This window comes from Puntigrus tetrazona, chromosome 3, assembly GCF_018831695.1.
Source record: "Puntigrus tetrazona isolate hp1 chromosome 3, ASM1883169v1, whole genome shotgun sequence".
In the NCBI taxonomy this organism is placed as follows: domain Eukaryota; kingdom Metazoa; phylum Chordata; class Actinopteri; order Cypriniformes; family Cyprinidae; genus Puntigrus; species Puntigrus tetrazona.
Genome location: NC_056701.1, coordinates 4,299,111 through 4,316,870, shown reverse-complemented (window position 1 = coordinate 4,316,870; position 17,760 = coordinate 4,299,111). Strand labels below are relative to the sequence as shown.

Genomic DNA, 17,760 nt, shown 5'->3' with positions numbered 1-17,760 from the left:
CGCTGAAGGCGAGGAGGAAAACGACGGCGTTTGCGAGTTCTGCATGTTAAAACCTTGAAGTGCACGTGTGCACTTTTAATGCGTTATTGGTAATATTTTAATGCATTTGGTGAAATGACGCAAATTATATTTTATTTTATATATATTTATATATATATATATATATATATATATATATATATATATATATATATATATATATATGTATGTTAACTATTGGTTGGGAGGGAATAAAATAACAGGAGAAAGACATACTCTTATGATATAAATAGTGTCGGAGTGTCGGTTTTAAATAATAATACTTTAATAATAGAATAAATAATATAAAAAAATAGCTTAGAAAGTAGTTATACTTTATCTGAAAAAAATAAATTAAATTAAAAATATATATTAAAAAAATATATACATATAATAAAAATATATATATATATATATATATATATATATATATATATATATATATATATATATATATATATATAAATAATAAGATTGTAGTCACTGCAAAACTTGCAAAAATCTTTTATTGCAGGCTTTTATCAGCCTACCTCATATGACCTTGGCCACAAAACCAGATCTTCGACATCGGCCGAAAGCTGAACGAATAAGCTTTCTCTTTATGTTTGGCTGAGGTTGAACTTTTTGAAAATCTGGAATCTGATGGCGCAGAAATACTCAGAAAATCACATTTCAAGCTTTCAAATATTTACCATAGAAATTGGTAAATTTACAAAATATCACCATGGAAAATGATCTTTACTTAATATACTATTGATTTTTGCTATAAAATATAAATGAATAATTTAAATATTTTTTTGTACAATAAATACAAAATACATATGGGTTTAATATAAAAAAATATAAAATATATATATATATAATTGTTATTATTATTATTAATTTTTATTATTATTATTATTTTACATTTTTTATGGCAAAAATCATTAGTATATAAATTAAAGATAATGTTCCATGAAGATATTTTGTAAATTTCCTTCTTCATTTGGACAACTTCGAATGTGATTTTTTTTTTTCTGCACCTCCAGATTGCAGACTTTTAAAAATATTATCTTCTCCCAACAGACCATACATCCATGACGAGCTTATTTATAAGCTAGACCTATGAATGTAGATGTTGAGACAGTTGGCTGGTTTTGTGGTCCAGGGTTACAGATCTGTTTGATTGCACGCAAACACTATCTTCTGTTTGTCACCGATACGAACTTACAACGATCATCTGGCGTATGAACAGAGATAAATAGTCTCAATTCACCGCTTTCTGTTTTCTTTTTGTCCTCTTGGTAAGCTGTGCTGCTTTGGGCAGCTGCCATCTAGTGGTCTACAGTCAAGACAGCTTTTCAGATTAGAGATGTGTCACGAAAGGAAATGTAAAATATAACACATTTATTAATTTTAAAATAAAGTAAACTATTCGAGTGTGTGTGAGAATGCGATGCTATTCCGCGAAGGCCTTAAATCAAACTCGAATGGGCCTGGAAAAATAAAGATCATAATACAGATCAGCTTGATGAAATACACACATATGGAAAATTAAATCCTCGTCATGATTTAGCGGTGCAGTTATTTAAATAAAGATTCATTCACCAGCCACGACAATATTTTTCTTTAGTTTTTTCATTCATTTATGAATCATTTGAGCGCCGGCACAACGATCAAACGCTCAAAAAACCCATAAAAAGTCTTCAGTCATTAATTTCTCATTCTCAAATTATTCCAAAGCCTTTTTTTTTTGCTGTTTGGAACAAAAAATAAATAAATAAAAATATATTGTTCCACAAAAGGTTCTCTGTAGTATTATTATTATTATTATTATTATTATTATTATTATTATTTTTGTATATAAGTTATACAGGTTTGTAATGACATGAGGGTGAGTAAAAGATGACAGAATTTTCATTTTGTTTAATACGAATAACAGAATTATTATAAAAATATCTAATATTATATTCATTTTGTATTATTATTATTATTATTATTATTATTATTATTATTATTATTATATCTTAGTACTTTGTTTATTGTTTTTAATTGTATTATTATTTATTCTAAAATAATTATATATAATATATAACTATATAAATATATATAATTATTATAAATGCATTTTGAATAATTGCGTGAATAACCATATAAATATAAACTATAACAACATTATTTCGATTTAATAAATTACACGGCCAAAATATATGATGTGCATGTATATTAAATATACAACAATTTTGCATGATATAATGCACCAAAAAAAAAACATATCCAAATTGTTGATTTGAATCAATTTATATATATATATATATATATATATATATATATATATATATATATATATATATATATATATATATATATATAATCTCAAATAAGCATGGTGCAAGAGCAAAATGAATAGATCTGAGGAAAGGGTCTAAGGAGGTAATGTTTATTAAAGCTTCGGCGATAAAAAGCTTTATTACCATGCCAATAAAAATCTCGAGAGCGCTGAAGGGAGGAGGGGAAGGGAGTTTGTTTGGATGGGAGCCCAGGCCGGCCTCCTCGGCGCTGGATGGGGCGGAGCGGCACACATGCGCTGAGCTGGCAGAGTCACAGTCAGTCAGGGCTGATCCCTCCGCCCGCTGCGCCCGAGGAGAGGAGAGGAGACACGGACAGGCTCGAGTCCGGGGTGCTGGAGACCCACCTCACCGCACGCCGTCTCCAAGGACAACGTCAAGGCCCCAGGACTGGAAACGACCCGAGGAGAGCGCGGACCCGACACGGAGACACCATCCGGACGCGAAGCTGAAAAAGGGGACGTCTCCTCTCCATCGCCTTTTGCGCACGACCACCCGTCAGAAAACCCTCCGGACCGGCGCCGCCAGCGAGCGATGCACCCTGACGCCAAGACAGCGATCGCCCCGATCGGTTCCCGTTTGTTTTTTTAGCGTACCGTTCTTCAGCAGTCGATAATAACAGCGCGGTCACCGTGTTGACACACACACGCAGGCGCGCGCGCACACGTGCATTCAACGGGTTTCTTCTTCATGAGGATATCCTCATGGCCTGAAACTGACATAAACTACTCAACCCGTCGCGTTCGCCCCGGACCGACGCCGTTTTTTTAATCCTCGCAAGTCTGCTTTTCCCCGAGCACCGTCACGCGTGTCCAGACAACGGTCTGATGCTCTCAGACGGCAGTAGATTATTCAGCCGCTGCTGACAGTGTCTCACAGGTCCTTCTGCGTAATCTGCCGGGCCTTGCTTAAAAAAACTGCTAGTTTCGTGATCCGAGGGAATTGGAGCAAACATCCCCTCTGGAAAAGTTTAAGGTGGAGACCGGTGCTGGGCCGTGACACATCCAGGAGGTTTCACACAAGGTAAGCCAGTCTAATGAACTCAGATGGCACTGCAGCCTTGCATCATTGATCTCCAGCGCATCGCCATGCCAATATAAGCATGCATATTTGGTTTTGTCCAGCGAGCACGGTCACTCGGGGTAGCGGGAAGACCCTGACCTATTTTCCAAGAGCGTGCATGCACCGGTCCGTGCGATTTCTTTGGAGCCGACGTCCGTGGTGCCCCCGAAAGAATGAGAAACGACGCTTGCTCTAATGCACTTTAATAGCAGACTGAATGTCTGGAGGCACGTGTTAAATCTAGCATCATGTGATGAGTTTGTTGTCGTCTTCTTATTCCAGAGATACGGGTTGAACGGGCGCAAGTGCAAACCGAAATGTCGCATGCGTTCTGGCAAAGTTGCTGTTATTGTCCATAGCGGTCGAGGCCTGGACATAAAGCAGTCGTCATCCAATTAGGCAATTCCAGTGTCCCTGCGCTTAATTGTGAGCACATTGAGATGTGGCTTGGAACGGAGCCCGTCCTCATTGGCTGCTGCACATGGGGCCATTGATAAAGAAGATGCCTGCCAGGACATAGTTAACCAACTGCGAGAGGGGCATCTCGGACAAAAAAAACGTTCTTGAATAAAGCTTGTTCATGGGGTGGATTTATTAATTGAGCCTAGAGGTGATCGCCTCCGCCGAAGCCCAAGCTTGTGTAGTTTTTTCAAAGGTTTGCGTGACATTTAACCTCCTCGTGTTGTGCTTTTTTGGTTCGAATCGGCGCCCCTAAAGCGACCCGGACCGGCCAGATGGCATTCTTTGGTGAAATCCAGGGCTTTTAGGAGACAGAGCGCAGCTTTCTGCCTTATGCCGCTGTGCAAACATCTCGTATCATTGCCGCCGAGTCCTCACTTCGCCGTATGCTCTCCTCCAGCTGTGCGTTGCTGGCGACGGCTTGTGTTTTCGCCGCGTGAACCGACGGCTCGGGCGATAGGGCCGCCTGTCTCGCGATGTGCTCAAAGACGCGCCGGAAAGAAAGGCTTCTGGCTGAAGGGAAGCTCCATGAGCAGAGCTGAACGCTGCAGAAATCTGAGATCTTGGCACGCTGAGACTTTGGCGTACTTTTGTGAGGGGTCTGGCCAGTGAATATAGTGCTTGTTCCTCTCGATGCTCAGAATGGTTTGCCAAATATGACCCACCCTGAAGCGCTTCTGTGAATTCATGCCCATTACGCTCTCTAATGCTCAGCGACTAAAGAGGGGCCCCGGCCTGGTCTTTACCCGAAACGCGGGGCCAAACGGAGAGAATACGCGGGGGCTTTGGAGACGTTCTTATGTGTGCACGCTGCGAGGCCTAAACACAACATTTGACAAAAGACCAAAAGGAGCGCTTGGTTTGGTTCGTGTTTGAAGATGTTTGGGAGGGCTTTACCCATGAATCAGTGCACCATGATCAAACACTGGGTCTATAAAACCCTCAAAAAAGTGCTATAAAATTTGTGCACTACATGCAAAAAAATCTTTAGTCATTATTTACTCATTCTCAAGTTGTTCCAAACGCCTTTTCTTTCTTCTGTGGAACACACACACACACACACAAAGATATTTCACAAAGGTTTCAGACTTTTTTTTGTTTGCACCCTTAAAAATCAAAGTTCTTTATGGCCATATTTATGGTTCCAAACCGTGGAACTTTTCCATTACACAAAAGGTGCTTTATAGTAGAAAAAGGCTCTTTGGATTGTTAAAATGTTCTTCAAGCTCTTTTTTTTTTAAGAGCTGTTAACTGAAAGGTTTTTTGGGAAATGTTTCTGTGGCATTGTTGATTTTTTGACTCCAGATATCTTCTTTTGTGTTCCATGAAAGTCATATAGGTTTGGAATGACATGAGGGTGAGTAGAGGTTTCCAACCTCTTAACAATAAAGGTTCCGTAGAAGAGCCAGTTTGGTTTCCCTAAATAATGTTTCGATGAAAACCATTTCTTAGCATGATCTTATGAATCTTCTTCCCATTTAAAAAAACCTTCTGTAGGTTCTTCATGGAACCACTGATGCCAATAAAACCTTTATACATGGAACCTTTCCATTCCGCAAAAGGTTCTTTATAACCGGTCGATCTTCAAAACGTTTCTTCTGTGGCATCACTGTGAAAAGCTCCTTTTGCAACCTCTATCAGATTAAACTTACATCTATCTATTCAGAGCGACTTTCGCCATTACTCTTGATAACATCTTCTGAAAACAGATTTGGAAAGACATGGGTAAATAATGGCAGAATTTAATTTTGTGTGAACTGTTGCTTTTCATTTGTGCCGTTTTCTGTTGGTAATTGCTAGTCTGTGCACCAAAAGTGCATTCTTGGGTGTTTCTGTTGGTTGTTAAATATCTAGTAGCACCAAGTAATTTGCTTTATGGTTTTTTTGAAGCCACAATTAAACAACCCTTAAGGTATTTAGAGGCTGCAACCCGTACAGGGCATTCAGCCTTCGCACTGACACCCGCGTTCATCCACGTGGACTAGATTTACAACCTCAGGAGGCTTCGGCAATGGTATTGAGAGTATGAGATGGTCTCGCTGATGGGAATTTCAGACGGTCTTCTGCATTACTTCAGGACAGAGACAGCTGACATCCACTTGGAATAAATGTTTAGCATTTGCTAAAAGGTGGGAGGAGGGCCCGGGGAGGTCAGTTCGGCTGGGAATTTAACAAAGCCTGGAGGAAGAGTCCCGGAACGTGGGATTCCACACTGAAACGATCAGAGATTCCGGTAAAATTCCAGCTTCTACATTTTAAAAGGTTTTTTTTTGCATCACTGGTTCCGTAAAGAACCTTTAAAACCTATGGAACCTTTGAACTTTTCTTGACGGTGAAAGAAACAGGTTCAAAAATGGCTCTTCAATGAAAATTCCCTTGTGGAACCTTTATTTTTAACAGCGTAGGAAAAATAAACCCGGCATAAATATCGTTGGCACTTTGACAAATGGCTTTTGTTTGACCGCTATAAGCCATTTGCATAAAAGCATCTGCTAAATACTTAAATGTGTATTTAAAAGCCATTTTTTTTAAATGCTTCGAAATGCCACAAAATGCCGTTTTACAGGCAGCAGTGCAGAAAAGAGCTGCGCAAACAAACTTTCACCGGGGCTGATAGGAGCGCAGAGTCCCTGAGTCATACGGGCTCGCTGAGACCAGTGAAACCACCCTCTCTCGCTGGGCTTGGACCATGCATTTTTCTGCAGTTAAACTGCAACCACTAATCACAGCGTGGCCTCACCGTTTCCTCTTGGAACGTTTCGCTCACGTCCTCCCTGCTGCGCAGAGCCCGGTCCCGCCCCGGCCTGAGGACCCCTCGCTCTCTTTCTCTCTTCCCCGCTCTGCGCCTTCATGGGACACGCGAGGACGGTCCACGCCACCCGTCCCTGCGCCTCTGAGCCGCCAGGGGCCTGGTGCCCCAGGACAGGCCCTCCAAAATAAACACAGACCGAGTTCTGCGTCCACACAGTTTCCACTTTATGTTTTCTTTTATGTCTTTCAGCCACTTACTTTCTCCTTACAACCACTGCAACAAAATGAGGGGAAATTTGACAGAAAAACTATTAACAGAACAGGAAAAGAGACCCAAAAGGAGTCCTTAGGTCAAAGGTCAGGAGTTTATAATTCTTTCTGGAAAAAGGGTTTTATGTACACACACACACACACACACACAGACATATATATATATATATATATATATATATATATATATATATATATATATATATATATATATATATATATATATAAGTTTTAATTTTTACTTTTTATATAAAAATTTTAAATTTTGTATAAAAATTAAATTATGATAAAATATGTATATATATATATATATATATATATATATATATATATAAACTATAGGCCTGTTTATACATGCATGCACGTTTTCATTTAATTAAACACATACTTGTCAGAATTTAATTTATTGAAGACCATTTGAAATGCTTACATATATAATCAAATCCAGTTATGCATTAATTAAATTCAGCTACACAAAGAACAAGCTCATATTTAGAACATATTCAGTCCAATGTGTTTAGTTACTAAATCTCCAAATTTCCATTTGTAACTTTTTAGTTCGAAGACTAGATTATTAAGTACTAAGTACTAGTGGAAAATGAAAATGATTGTTCAGACATGGCTGGTGCTGCATATGAGCATAAGCCACTGGAAAGGCGACCAGTAAAGTTCAAGAAACGTGAGAACGGTCTTTGCCACATGACTCTGAATCGCAGGGCCACATCACCACTATTGTTTTCCAAGCGTAAGCTGTTAGCAATAAGCAGCGCGCTGGATCGTAACGGGCCAAGGGCTTCAGCAGTTAAACTGGAAGCACAGCTGGCTTTTATTATTATTTACTCGCAAAGCCAACAGCCTGGATCTTCCAGTACAGCCACAATAACGCGACTGGAGCACAATAAGTGTATAAGACCGCCGTATGAAAAGAAAAGAGGGCAGGGAGGTAAAGCGTTTTCAGGAAGAGAAACGAGGCTCTCTCAAGTCTGGGCCTGGGCTTGGCTCCGTGTCCGGGCAGATTCATTCCCCATGATCCTCCGGAGCTGTGCCTCACGAGCGGCGCGACACGGGGTCGAAAGAAAGATGAAGCCAGTGTCGGTGCGTTCTGCCTCGTTATAAGGCTCTTTTCCAGTCCCCCGTCCCGTATCTCTGTTAACTTTGGCGCGTGGCTTGAACGGGAATCTTTGGTACTTTTCGCTAATTCTACAGTGAATTGTAGCTCATCGTTTGAGCCTATTATGGACATTTCCTGCCGTGGCTTTGTGGCAGCTTTCGGTAATTGACCGTGTTAAAGTTTCAGTGCGTTCACTGCAACCGCTGTTGTGTAACAGCCGAGGAGATAAAGAGACACTTTATTGATTAATAGGAGGAATTCAGCCTTACAAGAAAGTGCCATGCTGTTAGATGTTTTGTTTTGAAACCTAGAACTAGACGTCTACTACTATTCAAAGGTTTGGGGTCAGTAAGGTTTTCTTCAGAAAGAAATGAATACCTAAATTGAGCAAAGATGCTTTGAACTAACATGAACTGGCAGGAAAGACATTTATCATTTCAAACAAGATTGCTTCAATTGATTACAAATAAATGGTGTTTCTAGTCATCAGAAAACATGTTTACCACATTGTGTATATGTTATGTATATTTCAGTACACACATATATATATTATATTATACATATATTATATATATATTATACATATATACATATATATATATATATATATATATATATATATATATATATATATATATATATATATATATAAAAATATAAAATATAAGAATCTAAATACACAAAAGATGTATGTATATATATGTATATGCATATATATATATATATATATATATATATATATATATATATATATATATATATATGTGTGTGTGTGTGTATATATATATATATATATATACACACACACATTTTTGTGTATTTATATTCTTATGTTTTATATTATATATAAATATATTTAAAATATAAACATAGGATATTTTTCTTAAGTATGTACATGCATTTATATTTATGTGCATAGTAAATTTATGTAGACATATATTATATTTATATATATATTTATACACACATATAATATTTCACAATATTACTATTTTTACTGTATTTCTTGCCAAATAAATAAATATATTTGCATTAAATGCACCAGTAAAACAACAAAAATCCTTAACCAATATTTATATGCTTTTTTCTGAACGCAGTTTGATATATTAAAACCTATCTGTGAACATTTTTTTCAACGTTTTGAGGCAAATGAATCGAATCAAGAGTTGATTCATTGAAGCAATCAGTTTGAAGCGACTGACAGGAACGAATCCAGCTTGCCTCTTGTTACTAAATCAAAGAGTCTTTTAAAATGTTCGAGCTATAAAATGAGTCACGAAACAAAGAGTCTCATGTCTTCAAGAAAACTTAATGGGCAAATAAAAACTGCAATAAAAATCACTGCAGCATTGAAAAACCGTACAGTATTTCCCCAAAAACCAACCAGAAAGTAATGTTAATATTTTTTGTAATACTGAATGTACATCATAGTTACTGTATTAATAAAGAAGTTAAATATCTAAAAAATTATCAATGCAAAAAGTGTTTAATCAATAGTTTAATTATATCTGCCAATAAAATAAACAAAAATGCTAAACGTAAATATTTAAATGAAAACAGTTTGAGGTTCTGATGTAAATGAATCGATTGAGAGTTGAGTTGATTCACTGAAGCAATTTGAAGTGATTCACCGGGATGAATCCAACTCATTTCACTTCGTTTCACCGGCTCTGATTTGAGCTGAAACGCACATCCGACTGCAAACGACTGCTCCGCATTATCTGTTGTTCTGCCAAACTATCGGTCCATCTCTCACACGGAGATGAAGCTCTATAGCTGCCCTGTCCCTTGTTTGCTCTCTCTGACGGAGACAGGAGATGAAAGGCCCTTCGTGTCTGGGAGGAGCCTGCCGCTCAGCTGAGCGAAGTCAAAGAAACGCAGGGAGATAAAGGGTGAGAGAACGAGGGAAGGAGGGGGGAAAATCCTGTCATGTTGACCTTGTCTGGCTGCCAGGCCTCGGAGGGGGCGAGTGTTGAGGGGAGGGCGGCCCATGTGAAGGGAACGAGAGAACACAGCGAGGCTGGCAGAGACACAGACGGGAAGAAGAACAGAGGCAGAGGAAAGAAAAGAGTGTGTGTGTGTGTGTGTGTGCAGGTGTCTGAAAGAGAAAAGAGGAGCGACCACGGGCAACATCAGCAGACGTCTAGTAACTAGCAGGGTCCATTATGTCCTCCAACGACTCGTAAAGAAGTATTTATAAGACAATAAACATTAATTTGTGGTTTTCAGGGCCAGAACGCGGTCCTGCCAGGACTCTCTAGACACACATTTCGGAGCCCGAGCTTCCTTTTGGACATTTGGAAATCATGTTGGTATAAATTAAAAAGTTGTAAGTCATGGTTGCAACCCAGGGGTTTTCCAGCTTTTTGACTTCAAGGACCCCCAAAATTGATGATACCTTTGTGAGAGAGAAAATATTAAGGCAGCTATATATATATATAAATATATATATATATATATATATATATATATATATATATATATATATATATATATATATATATAAAGGAAAATGTAGTATAAAAAAGAAAAGAGATATATAAATATATATAAATATATTTTAGAATATTTAAAAAATATGTATTCATACACAACTGAAATCTAAATACATAATAAATCTATTATTGAACATATTACTGAGATTCATAGCCTTAAAAAAATTTTATAATAAAAATTAATACACAACTAAAATAAAACACGCTACAAACCAAATCTTAATTTTATATATAAAACCTGCTCATTTATAATAATTTGTTTCCTTGCAAGTCACGTAACCATTAGCAGTCATTGGAGAGCTGAAAACATATGGATGTATTTTTAAATAGTAACTTAAGCTCTCGAGCTATACTTCGACTGCGTGTTAAGTCAAAGGGGATCAGCTGACAAAAAAGAAGTCCTGCTTTGAACAATCAGCAGCGTGCCTGATTTACCGTCGCTTCAGTTTGTCAACCAATGACATTCTTCGGTTCTGAGTTTCTTTCGTCTTCCTGTTTTCGTTCCACCGCGAAGTGTTTGGGTTTGGAGAACCACAGCGCCTCCCCGCTCCTCCCCGCTCCCAGAAAGCATCCCGCCCCGGCACACAGGTGTCCATCAACGGAGCGATTCAGAGAAAGTCCCGACACCGCCGACGTCCCTCGGGTCACATCTCCTATCGAATTACGCCTGATTTCATCCTAACTGCTTTGTGCGCCCATCCTGGGCTTCTCGGTCCAAGAAAAGGGTTTTTTTTTTTTTAGAGCCTCTCGTGTGGCGCTGCCGTAATATTTCGGATCCAGGAAATGAGTGCAAGTCTGAGACGGCAACTCCCAAAATGTGAAGTATACCCACTGCGCCCAGTGTTGGCCCGAACTCAAAGAGCAGCCGGCCTGCTGGATGTGTGTTTTATGCCTCTTATAAAAGCGAGAGCCCCTCGGGTGGCTCGGCGCGCATTTGTCACGACATTCGCTACGGCGAGCTGAAATATGGCCGGAGGAGTTTCCATGCGCTCGTCAGCTCCTGTAAATCTGCGGCCGGGAGTCTGTTAACGTTGTGGGATGGGAGGGAGCGCCAGACCCTCGCTCGGTGCCCAGACGCATGCCACCCCCGCCCCAAAGGACGAACGAAGGGTCGGGGCACGGCTTTGCTTTTTTTTTCACACGGGACGGTCTCGAACAGACCCCGACCAAATGTGGGAACTGTTGAGATTCCTGACAACCTCAGGGCTAGTTCAGTGAAGAATGATTTACTCACCCTTATGTCCGTCCAAAATACCCTTTCGTAAACGTTCCCGTATGCACTTTGTAGCGAGACGCGAAATACGTCCCAATAAGTACATATTGCTGCAGTTTCCAAAAGAAACGGAACGAAACGGTTCGGCAAAACAGTACAAATCTGCATAAAGGCAGCTGACGAATAAATGCTGTTTTTAATCGTTTGTTTGCGTAGGTTTAGAGTTAGATTTGGAGTAGGGCATATTTCCAACATGATAGAGCATTAACTTTTAGTGACAATCCGCCGATATTTGAATCTTAAACCACTGCAATATGTATTACTTATATCAGCGTAATAAAATGTGCCAGGGCTCACATATTGAACCCGTGTTTTAGAGCCAGTCAATGGACACCTGTCTTAGAAACCAGTGTATGGTAAGGTACAAAAACACGGTGTTGCACAAAAAGTTTTTATGCGACCAGGTTGAAAATATCGTATTGTACAGTAAAAATACACAGGGCCTGAAACATTAAAGCTCCAAAAGACTCCTTTTTAAATCATTCGTTATAATGGACAGATCACTGTAAATAATATTTTATGAAGTTAAAGTTGATCTTTAATCATAAATAACAAATTGAGGGTCGATGTAAAAAATCATTATAAATAACGTAAAATTTGGGTTGGTCTTCAAAACCATCGTAAATGACTTATAAGTTACGGTTGATCTTAATTACTGTAAATAATTTAAAGTTAAGGTTTATCTTAAAAATTCCTGTAAACAATTTACTATTACAATTGATTGTAAAAAAAAAATATTGTAAATAACTAGTTAGGGTGGATTTTAAAAACCATCATAAATAAGTGAAAAGTAGGATTGTTCTTAAAAAAATATGTTTTTTTTTTTATAAAGTTAAGATTATTCTTAAAAATCAATGTAAATAAGTGAAAGTTAGGATTGTTTGTAAAAATCATTGTAAAATTTTTTTATGAAGTTAGGAATATTTTTAAAAATCAAGTAAAAGTTAGGATTACAATAATAATAATTCTCGATGGTCCGATTTGTCTTAAATAGGATATTCTTAATATTTTTGACCTTCTTAAGAATTTTTTAACATTCTCGCAAAATTGATAGAATTTAGCTTCAGTTTCCAACACAAATGAGCATATTTTTTAAATTTAGCTTTAAATTTCTTAAGTTCTGTTTTCGAAAGATTTAGCTTTCTGTGCAAGAAAGCGAGCAATATGACGATTTTGTGAACGATGGCGTTTTGGCGCACTCACTGACCTGTTGACTGGCATGTCTGCACACGCCGTGTCGTGGCTGTGGAGTATGTTTGACTGCAAGCGCAGGAGTGCCATGTTTTCGCGGGTAGTAGGATCCACGTGGAGAGAGTGGAAAAAGTGAGTGTGTGTGTAGGATTTAGCCAGGTGCATTCCTGCTCTGACCCCGTACGCCTCCGGGGGGAGGTCTGCCTCAGCACGGCCAGACTCCGGTCCAGGGGCGGATCTGAGGAACAATCAGCAGAAAAATGCACAAACACCATCATAAACTGACCGTAATCGCGCTCGCCATCTACGCTGAGGTCCATGAGAGTTCGCCGGTGAGTGGAGAGACGGGGTCCGGGCAGGCAAAGGCCACTTATGCCCTGTCTTTAGAGAGTAAACTGTGAAAAATGTAGGATAGAAAAATGGAGAGAATGGGTTTTGCACACTGATGCGTGTCTTTGTTGAAAAAATATGCGTCGTTTCCTTAAAAAGACAGACTGTAGTAAACTCTAGTGCTCTATGATTAAAATAAAGAATTGCAGTTTTATTTTATATATATATATATATATATATATATATATATATATATATATATATATATATATATATATATATATTCATTTATTTATTATAGCATTTATTTTCATCCTTCGTTCCTTTTATTTTATACTTTTTTATTTCGCTTAAATTTATTTTGCTTAACTTTATTTACCAAGGCAGCATTTCTAATATACATTCAAGTTTTTCGGCTATATTCCAGTTCAGTTAAAATGAAACAATTCAAATGAATTATATTTACTTCAATTCAATTAACAACTAAACGACAATTAGAAATACTGAGTAAAATAATTTGAGGTTGAAGTACCAAATTAGTAACTTAAACAAAACGAAACCTGAAAAAAATCATATTTTATTTTTTTCCTTAACCCTAAATTCTAGAAATCTATAAAATCGACAAAAGCACATAACAAAATTACTAAAGAATAAACTAAAATGAAAAAAATGTAAATAAAAGCTTATTCTAAATATTAATACTGCTATAAAACATTAACAAAATACTAAAATGCTAAATTATTAAATAATATTAAAATATTTTATACTAAAATAATTTGCAGCGGTGCCAATGAGAAGCTTTGAGGTTGATTTTGGACATTTACTCCGAACTGAGGTTCGAGCTAAATTCACTGAACACTGGATATAGATTTTCTGGAGATCGTTTTAGTCAGGGATGGATCTTGTTTTCCTTGCGCTTTCCACTTTTCCGAGATTACATTCCTGTCTATTCATGAGATGCCTTAAGATTAAGTCAACCTTTGAAGAAAAGCGAGTAACACTGACAACACGCCACCCTCATGCCCAACCGCTGAAAACCATCCGCTTCTGTCCTAAAAGCACAAACCGGCGAAGAAAGGCCGGCCGCCAACCGAACAATGAGCTCTTAATGTGAGATGTCTCTCTTCTGTCTGGCTCTCTCTCCGTCCCAGACCTTTTTCCTGCTCTTTCTTTATTCGTTTCAGACAGCGAGAGAAATGCGGAGCGCCCTGCCCCGCTAGCGCTCTCCAGGCCCTGTTATTGCACGCAGGAGTCTGCCGATTGCATCACCGTTTGTGGCTGGAGGCGGCGGGAATCAAAACCAATCGAGGGAGGGGAGAGCGGGGAGAGAAACGGACCCAAATGATACCGAGTCGGAAAAAACACAAGTCCGGGGGCCGACCAGTGCCCATTTAAACGAATTGCCCGAGAGACTGTAGCGTCGAAGCTTAATATCTTTGACGTAAAGCGAGCCCATTACTCCGATAGATGTTTTTGGTTTATTACATAAGCGGAGAGAGAAACTAGAGACTTTCTCACACTCAAAAACTCAAGTTCGATTTCCTCCCTTCAACTGCGGGTCTCTTTCGCATTCACAAATATTGTTTCATATGCAACTGGAGTATTCGTCCCTTCAGGATTTACTACCAAATGTTTTTCACGAACAGAGCGACTCTTGTCCGCAAGAGGCATGAAGACCGCGAGCCGTTCTCTCCGAAGGCAATTTAAGCAGCTGAGAAAAGCCGTAAACTAGGGTTATTATCATTAACTAAAACAAATACATGCTTATTTAGCTTGGAATGAAATAAACACGTGAGACCTACAAGAATTATTTTATTCGACTTATTTATAATATTTCTCGTTTTCCTTTATTTTAAACTGAGCACTCAAACAGCTCAAACTGAACGTATTTCGCTAATAAAAAAGCTAACGCAATGACAAAAGCGAAACGAGAAAACGTCAATTAAAATGAAATCAGAATACAGGTCTAAAATTAATTGAAAACGCTAACTGAATCGTTAAATCGTCGAATGAAACTAAAAAGAGAAAACGTTTTAATAAAACAGACATCGGCTAAAATGAAATAAAACACTTAAATATGGTTTAGCATCTGTTCTAGAATTAAAAAAAAATTATTATATTAAATAAACAACTAAATCAGTATATTAAAAAAAAAGGCTACTAATGTAAGAATTTAAAAAAATTAAAAATTGAAATATAGTAACTAAACTAATATATAAATGAAATTAAAATAACACTGCATCACATTGTGACTGGGAGAATGTGAAGTTATTAATTATGCATTATCATTCATATTAAAGCCCAATGATGCTGCTAACCATTGCCAGAAAGTGATTCATCCGTATAGTTTATCCAATCCTCTTCTTTTTAATTTCGCTGATTTTAGGCTGTTTGTTCAGTATAAACGTTGGCCTCCAGTCCTGGCTCTGCGTGTTCGCTAACCCACTGATTTCAGCTCAAACTGCCCCATTATCAGGTGCATGCGGTGCATTGTTTCTCAGCTAATAAGGCAATCATGCGGCGAGCTACAGAATTGTTGCATTTGCACAGCTTGTGCTGATGAAATCTCATCTCTCTTGCCAAGGCGCATTGATTGTGTTCCTGTGACGAGCTTTATGTTCGGGCTTTAAGTGCCAGTCCGTACGGCGGTTGTAACAAATCACGTAACAGTGCTGTGCTAATTGAAAGCGGAGATGTTTAAAGAGCTATTGTGAAATAGGACAAGATATAAACAAAGTGACTAATTTGTCACGCGAGTGAAAGTATTATTAACCCCATACTTTCCTTTTGTTCTGACTTTCAAATCACATGAGGCGTTATTATATCCATAATAGAACATAGAGAACGTAACAGGTTTGAATTGTCTACTAAATGAGCTCATTTCAAGTTTGATGCCTGCTACCGGTTATAAAAAACTTGTCGCAGGGTCAACAAAGTGCTGAAATAGCAAGAAATGTTGAAAAGATTCAGTTGGGAGAACATCTGGCAACTGATTGAGTTAATTGACACCAAGTCTGTAACACGATTAGCTATAAAAGGGATGTCTTAGAGAGGCTAGGCTAGCAGAAGCAAATATGGGCAGAAGCTCTCCAGTCTAAGAAAGTACTTTAAAAACAATATTCCTCTACGAAGTCTTTTCAAGTCTCATCATCCGCAGCGCATAACATCATCGAAATATTGAGAATATTGAGACTGGAGAAATATGGAGAAATATCTGTGCGTAAGGAACAAAGCTGAAGGCGTTTGTTGGCCTCAAGATGACACCGCATCCCTCATCAGAATGATTCTGGCGTTGACGTAACTAAATGGGCCCAGGAATACTTCCAGAAACCACTGTCGGTAAACACAATCCACCGAGCCATCTGCAAACAACAACTAAAGCTCTAGCGTGCGAGAAGGAAGCCGTGTGCCATATTGTGTAAAATTAACTATTTCAGTATCAGCATTCAGTTCAACAGCCAGCATCTGCTTGCTTGTTTCCGAAGGCACTGTGAATGCTGAAAGGTATATGAAGGCTTTAGAGCAACATATGCTCCCCTCCAGAAGACGTCTGTTTCAGGCCTTGTTTATTTCTTCAGGACAATACAAAACAACATACTGCATCATACAACAGCATGGCTTTACAGGAGACTGGGTCTTTCGCCAATAGACCACACGCTCTTCAGCAGCTGGAAACTTATACCAGTAGAGAATGGGACCAAAACTCTAGAAACTCAAAACCTTGATACCCAGACGCCCTCAAACTGTTCTGAAAAGAAGAGGCGATGCTATGTCATGGTAAACGTACCCCCATCCCAACTATTTTGAGACCTGTAGCAGGCATCAAATATTAAATGAGCTTATTTTGTGCATACAATTGCAAAATTTCTCAGTTTTAAACGTTAATGTTATCTATGTTTTATTGTGAAAACAATATTGTCTCGTGTGAATTGAAATTGTGAATTGCCTTTTTCGTTTCATTCGCATAACACAAAAAAACAAACAAAAAAAACTTCCAATGTTTCCGGAATTCGGGTTGCGATCAGAGACGGCAAAAAGAGGAATTCATAAAAACGAATGGGAGATCATCACCCATTATGGTGGTTGCAGCAATCAAACTTTTCAGTTAAAGAATCACTATCTTTTTTGATACAAACACATTCTCTGTAAACAAATCATAATGTGTAGTGTTTGGTATAAAGTACTTAATTTGGAAAATTAGCTAAAATGCCTATTAGGAACAACAAAAAGCTTATTTAATTCAATCAAATTAAAAAAAATCAAACACCTTTCAAAGTCAGATATATTTTACTGACCTTCGCTTTGAATATATCAGAGACTAACCAAGTTGCAATTCTCATACATGGACAGGGTTAAATGTCAGAACTCAGCTATGAGAGTCTAATATAAAAGTTCCCTGCTGCTTGGAAGCCGTTTGTGCTTCTTCTGCCAAAGCGCTGAACCCCATGCCGTCCCACAATGCCTCCTGTTTCC

General features: G+C 38.2%; 1 protein-coding gene across 1 annotated transcript in view; it reads left to right on the top strand.

Moving 5' to 3' along the window:
• The first annotated feature begins 2,611 nt into the window (after positions 1-2,611).
• Positions 2,612-17,760, top strand: part of glis2b (GLIS family zinc finger 2b) — a 35,765-nt gene continuing 20,616 nt past the window's right edge. The window contains exon 1 of the mRNA XM_043234138.1: positions 2,612-3,368. The gene's annotated coding sequence lies outside the window, so the exon portion shown is untranslated. The remainder of the gene's footprint in view (positions 3,369-17,760) is intronic.